This window comes from Gadus morhua, chromosome 18 (assembly GCF_902167405.1).
Source record: "Gadus morhua chromosome 18, gadMor3.0, whole genome shotgun sequence".
NCBI classification, from domain to species: Eukaryota; Metazoa; Chordata; class Actinopteri; order Gadiformes; family Gadidae; genus Gadus; species Gadus morhua.
In genome coordinates this window covers 14,836,186-14,843,917 of record NC_044065.1, presented here as the reverse complement: position 1 = coordinate 14,843,917, position 7,732 = coordinate 14,836,186, and positions in this window count along the sequence as shown.

Sequence of the window (7,732 nt, the reverse complement as noted above, 5' to 3'; positions counted from 1 at the left end):
GGAAATGTAAAGAGTTTGTCCTAATCAGTTTCGAATGGCCCCGAACGCTTAAGAACTGAATTGCTTTTCTTTGTGGTTTTTTAAGGCGGTCGGCTTCTCTCCTTTTTTTTTTGCAGTGTTTATATTTTAGATTTTTTTAGCAATACATATATAACAAATTATGCACATCAGCTTCCCATGTTAGACTAGTCTTTTGGACGGGCTGCCATGTTAGCTGTAGCAAAGGGCTAGAGGTCTGCCAAGGCCAAAACCCACTGGAAAAAGTGTGTGGGTTGAGCCATGGATTCAGTTAGGCCTTTGTAACATCAGCTGCAGATTTTTCTGGTTCTGGTTTCTGGTTCTCATGCTTTTGAAAAATAAAATGCATTTAAAGGACCCACCAAGGAGTTTACCTGCATAGGAACGCTTTGGACCAAAATGGCACCCGCCACACTTTATTTTTTCCAATGTTGAAAAGGCCCCCCTCCTTGGGGAATCCACAAGAATGGTGTGTCCATTTAAATACTTGAACACTAAACCCACTCTATCACTTATATATTCTATCACATTAACTCAACTGCACTGCTGAACATATTATTTAATATTTGAAGGAATACCACATGAAAACAAAACCAAAAACCTCATTAGCTAAAAGCCCCAGATTCCCTCTGCGTAGAGTGCCTTGAAGAGAGGTCCGGGACAACGGAGGAGTCCACAGCCCACAGAGATGATTGAGAAATGACTACAGTTTAGCTCTTCACGTGTTTCACATTTCCCCTTCTGCTTGAAGTGCAATGGACCGGTCCTCCGCATTTCCCACCAAAGTTTACCAAACTGCGGTCGGAATCTTCGGCCATTATCTAAATAAGAGCGATTACGACGCGAGAGACACTGTGAATGTGCTACGAGGCCTCTGTCTCTCTGTCGGAACAACTAAGTGATTCTGGCGCAAAACTTTCCTCCCGTCCATTCTCACGGGGCGATATAGGTTCCTTTACTCCCCCCCCCCCCCCCTAAAGAACGGAGGCAGGCCAGTTTCCAATGTATTTTACTGTTAATATTAGACCTGTTTGTGAAAGTGTGACCAAAGTGTGTGTCTGTTGAGGGTTCTCTCATGCAATACTACTTACTTTCTGAACATAAATGTAATGAATGCAACATCAAATACAGTCAACTGTTGTTTATTACATTTATTGACTGTGTTGTTAGGGTTTTTGTTGGCACATTTCAGCCCTAAAAGGCTATGTGGCACGAGACACCAGTGCTTACGTTTTACGAAATAAAGAAAAAAAATCAACGTTACGTCAAGCAATTTCCATGAATGCAACCTGTTTCTGTGTTGTATATTTTCTAGGTTTAAATTAGCCATGATAATCATAAACGTGAATGGGGGGGGGGGGGGGGGGGGGGATATGAGGGAGTGTACTAGCGCATGCAAGTTTATTTGACTGTGAGTGTAGGTGCTCTGCTCTACGAAATGACTGTTTATTACATATGTGATGTATAACAAATCCTCCATCCAACACTATTAATCCATGGCTACTTTAAGACTTAACCTTCACACTCACAGGCCTTCAATAAAACTCTATAATTTGTTCTCTGACTCAAACTCAAGCAACCTGACTTACATCCACTAAAGCTATGGCAAATCCCAGTTTTTCCTTTAAATTATGTTTTTATTTCTTTTTCCTACCACTCCCAGGTGGAAAGACTCTCAGAATTCCAGGCTTTTTTAAATGGATTTAAATAAGGCTGACGTGCAATATTTCTCCATGGAGGGGAAGGTCAGCTTTTATGCCTGGGCCATCTTGTTGTTTTATCAGTTTATTCAATGAGAATATTGACATCTCAATTGGTTGCTGAAATGAATGCATCATGCAAGGTACGATAAACCATCGTAAACGATCAGTAATTAAAAAAGAAAAGGAAAGTCCTTCTGTGGTACATTGCAGTCTTTGTCAGTAAGGCTTTTTAAAAAATGTACGCAACGTTTGCGCTAGGTTGTTCTACACTTGGTTTCAAACTCGTAGACTTCCATATCATGCTAAAGAAGCTCTCTACATTTCCCATGAAACAATTCAAATTCTCCATCCGCATAGACAAGTCGCAGGCCAAGTTTCTCCTGTATTGGCCATTTCGTGAAAGGTGTCAACATTTGTTCAGGGAACATGACTTAAACATGCCGATTGATGGCTGAAAATGTGCTTTCATTTATGTATTTTACTCCCATTATGGTAAGGCCATCCAGTAATGGTGGGAAGCTGGAAAAAGCGGCTCAATCACACGTTGGACATCCAATGGAGAACGGCAAGCTGACGTTGGTAACCAGCAACCACCCAATGCAGAGAAACCACAGCTAGCCTCTAGTTTGTATGGGCAGTGTGGTCATTTACAAAAAAACTCGGGGCCTGCCTGTCAGTTGTAGAGTCTGGTGATGGAAATGCAAAATGGGAGCGTCAATGTCAGTTGAGAACATTAGGAAAATATTGTTTTATTATTATCATAACCTGTTTGATATGAGCCCATGGAGGACCATTGAACCTTTCACAAAATTACGACTTGTTATTTTTCCATTTTTTCTTTCTTCTTTTAACCCGCAATTGTCTGGCAGAGGAAACACATCCAGCGCTGAATATCTCTCAGAGGCCCGACGCTGCTACGTCAATGGCACGACTCCCGACCATAATTCCCATGACAACTCGTTTATTCCACTGTTTTGCCGTATTGATCTGCTTTTTAAGAGCATTTACCGCTTGGCAGTCGCTCTTTAGCGGGGCAGTCTTCTGGGTTAAACACTACCCGCACCCTGCACCACCACCCCCGCGACCACCCCCGCCACCACCACGGTAGTGTATACTCCTTAATGAGCACTGGATACAAACCAAAGACCCACCCCTCGATCCCCGCTAATCTCTGCTAACCATATGTCAAGGGCCGTCCTCGTCAGAATTAGCCACGACCGCTCGCAAACGTATGCGTCGCCAGTGTGGTGGTTTTATAATCTGGTTTAGATACCCACGACTGAGGAACACAATGAGCGATTGGCAACGTTGTAAAGAGTCTATGTACGAGGAGAGAGACGGATTAGGATATTGGGGGTGACATACGCCCTCCCCCGCTGTCCACCATTATTTAAACATTAGAAAAAGTGCCAGCGTGTGTTTTGTTTCTCAGAGCTTGCCGTTCCGTTCCTTGCTTTCCCACATCAGTCCTATTGAGATGCTCTTTTAGCGCTCCACTGGAGCGTTCACTGGATAAATGGCTTCTTCCAGCGTACTTGTTGACGCTTATTGTGGCTACTCGAGGAGTTGAACTGATGACCCTCAGGTCTTTAAAGAACCGCTCCCCCACCCCCCTCACCCCTCTCTATGGTCTTTGCATGGTCTTTATTCTCATTTGTAGTGATCGTATTTTCCCATACCATACAGTCAATACAATACTGGAATTGAATAAGGTGATTTTTGAAGTTACTTATTAATTTAGTCCTCAAATGTTGTTAGAACGTCCCCTTGCCTCACGGCCTTCCTCCAATTTTTTTGGTAAATGCTTTTTTTTCAGGTCACACACATATTTTTCATATGTATAGAGGAGTTTAATATAGGGATACCGAGGAGGAGTGACATGAAACATTAGAGATGATAAAAAGATTTAAAAAACGATGGATATTGTGAATGAGTGATCCCCAAAGGGAAAAGAGATGAGGGGATTGAAATGGTAAATGTGCGACTGATCGTGGGGAAGAGACGCTTCTTTAAAAAATGAAAGAAGCGATAGTGAGAGAGACATTCAGTAAAAGACAAATAGAGAGAGAGAGAAAGAGAAAGAGAAAGAGAAAGAGAGAGTTTTACGTTGTCTGGCTGTGTGTGTCTGATCCATTCGCGGCCTACTCAGCAAACAGCAGCAGACCACTAGGGACCTCACAGAGCAGACCAGCACCAAGGCCCAGCAGGGAGCAGGTGTTCACAGCATGTGTGTCGGTTCTACTCCTTTTTGCTCACAATATCTTTAAACACAAACATTTGTAATCCTTATGACAGAAAAATGAACCAACGTAAAAATGTTGGTGTTCTGTGTGTTTTTTTGCACTGCATTTAATCGCAGTGAAAAATGACAGTTTTACATTATCTTAGCAATGCCAGTAGTGTGGCTGAGGATACGGAGGCCATTGTGTCTTGTGTTGTTTTCCATAAATCTTCACCCATGTGCATGCGTGTGCGCGACAGTGTGTATAGCATGTATGTCAGGATTTCAAAGTAATGTCAAGGAGGCTGCTGTGGTGTGGATGGGGCGTGCCTCAGAAGACTGTGCTTGTCTGCTTATTTATGTGTGTGTACATATGGGCAAATGAGAGAGTTCTTTGTGAATATGTGCATGTGTGTGTCTGTGCGTGTCTGTGTGTTTGTCTGTGTGTGTTGGTTTTCATGCCTGTGTACGTATGAGCAGTTGCTTCGTTAGTGTGTGTATTGATTTGCATGCATGTTTGTATGTGATTGTTTGCAGTTGTGTGTGTGCTTGCACATGTACATGTGGGTTTTAAGTGTGTGTTGGTTTGCATACACGCATGTGTTCATTTGTGTGCACGTGTGTGTGCATCTGTGTGTGGGTATCCCTTGTGTGGTGTCATCTTGCGATGGTGGCGGCAGTCTTCAATTATCATCGCCATAACGGTAACCACGAGACCTAAACGCTGGGTGGAACACACACACACAAACACACACACAGACGGCTTGTAATCAGACCAGTAGTCTCTCTTCTACCAAACCTATAGATCTCTACCATCTGCCTTCACTGTAGTGTGTGTGTGTGTGTGTGTGTGTGTGTGTGTGTGTGTGTGTGTGTGTGTGTGTGTGTGTGTGTGTGTGTGTGTGTGTGTGTGTGTGTGTGTGCATGTTTCCATACACCATGGGAACAGATGAGCCTGCCGATGGTTTAGCGTTTTGGTTATGATGGGAAACCACTGGTTTCCACCGCCAAAGGCAAAAAAAAAAAGACAAGAGAAGCGTCCAAAAGACTTGGAAAACAAGAGTGAAAAAGGGACCGCTAATACACACAGGAGGGTAATGCCCTGTGACAGCACTACAACAACATATGCAATAATAACGCCTGGAAAAAAAACGATATTAGAATTTTTACGACGTCCCTTGACAGTTGACTCAATTTATTAAATGTTATTTTTTTATGTGTTCTAGAAGCTGTTGCTGTGTACTCTATATTATGATCAGTACATAAGGCCTGCTATTTCATCTGATTATAGGAGATTGGAATAAACAAAACAAAACATTTAAATGTGTTGGAACGGAGCGCAAATATAGTATTTCAACTTTACATAATAACATAATATAAACAGAATATTTATAATACACAGCATAGATATGAACAAAGAATAGTTTGGAAATGCACTGAGATCCCGCTGTTATTTGCGACTTCCTGGCTCATCCTTCACTTAGCTCCTGTTCTGTCCTGATCTATTCAAGAGCACAGGTTCTCAGAGGCAACACGAGGCTACGTTTCTACGGTTGCAGCCACGCTTCCGGTTCCCAGTTCCTCCTCTTGGCACTTCAACCTCACCCACCTCTCTCCCACCATTCTTCCATTCATCCCTCCTTCACTTTCGCCCCCGACCCCCATCATGACCTTGTGTTCTCCTTGCCCTCTACTTTCACGACGTCCCACACGTTTGACCTCGTAGGCTGCCATTTTGATGCCATTTGGCTGAAAGGGGGGACCATGGTTTGGTCGATCCAGACAAAACATACCCCTGTTCTCTATAAGATGAATAGAAGTGTACAATGTACGAAGGGGGGCCTCTTTTCACCGTGCTTGTCCTCTGAGCCACCGGTCCCCTTTAGATGTGTCCGTCGTCAGGACTATAAAGGCGATTATAAAGCCCATTGGACGTTTCTAAGGCTAAATGTCATTGAGTCGTAAAATTCAGCCCCGGAAGAGACCAAACGCTGTTGTCGCTACCAGATACATTTAATTGCCTGGTGCTCAGTGTTAAATGTCTATCTCTCACACTTTTAAAGGCGTTTAGGTGAGTGTGCACATCCGTGTCTTTATGAATGGGCATTTATAAGCATCTCAGTCCACTAGTTTTAAACCTAGAGTTCAATCAGATCTTTATGTCGATATGAAGTTCATGTTCTACACATCAACCCACATACTCAGCTCTGCTGCTCATCCCACAAATGCATGTTCCTTACAAATGGGGCACAATTTGAAAGGGAACTATACAGGCTTTCCAACGGTATAAGATTTATTGCCAAAAAGCATTGTTACCACAGAGAAATAATCACAAATTAAAATAAACACAAATTTCCTTACTTTTTGGGCTAAGTTTATTTATTAAATGCATGATCTATATAATATAAGTCGGGTCAGGAAAGTAATTTGCCTAGTGTGTCTACCTAAACACAGCTTTGGCAAAGATTCCTGCTCCATAATTACCTGACAGTACAGTCTAACCCCTGTGTAATTACCTGTCTCTGTACTGTCTAACCCCTCTCTGCTCCTTAATGACTTGTCTCTGTACTGTTTAACCCCTACCTTCTCCTTATTGACTTGTAACTGAATTCACAGTAAGCCGCTTGGTATAGAAGCTTCTCCTAATTTAGTAAATAGTAAAAATGAGGGAGAGGGAGTGAGTGGAGGACTTCTTGTCCTCCAATAACTCTCTCTCCTTCATTTTAACATCAGATTATCTTGACCTTTGGCCACCACCATCCTTGCCACCAACACCTTAACCACCATCCCCATCATGTCCACCTCCAACAGCTCCACCACAATCATCGAGCCCTACCACCTCCCCCACATATCACCTCCTTCAGCCACCATATCAACTGCACACACACACACACACACACACACACACACACACACACACACACACACACACACACACACACACACACACACACACACACACACACACAACACACACACACACACACACACACTATATAGAACATCTGCTTTTGCTTTAGTAACTGTATTTTTATATTCTTTCAACTGTATTGCATAAAACATTTACGTTCCTGTAGTGTAGAAAGCCAGGGACAGGGGTCACACATGAGGTTGTATGCAACACATCTGTTTCATGGATATAACTGTGTGATGTTCTTTGCATTTTTCCTGGCAAATAAACAAATAAATCAAAAAAGGAAAAGAATAAACGTGGCCTGTGACTTAGTAACATCTGCTGGTCTGACTGGGATGCTGCATAGGTGGACTAAGTGGACAGCATGTGACTAAATCAGGCCTGTGATAAACACTGCTCCCATCTGAAGGCCATTACCAAGCATTCAATGAAATAAACAGTGATGGCAGGAGTAGGAAGTAGTAGCAGTATAGTCCAGTGGCAGACTGCAACACACAAACCCCCATCACAATGCATGGTGCTACATCATGAAGTACTTACCGAACGCTAATTAACACACACACACACACACACACACACACACACACACACACACACACACACACACACACACACACACACACACACACACACACACACACACACACACACACAGAGGCTCTTTTGGGTTTTATCTTCCTCATGTAAGTACACAAATTATAAAATCATTCCCTCTTTTGTCCTCTAGGTACGGCTCGCCTCATGGGGGTTTCAAGTGCTCTAGAGGTGTGTGTGTGTGTGCCAGGGGTACGGGGGTCCACTTCCACACACACACATCCTCAACAACAACATCCTCCCCTCTCAAAACAGGCATGCACACCGCAGACCAAATCGTAG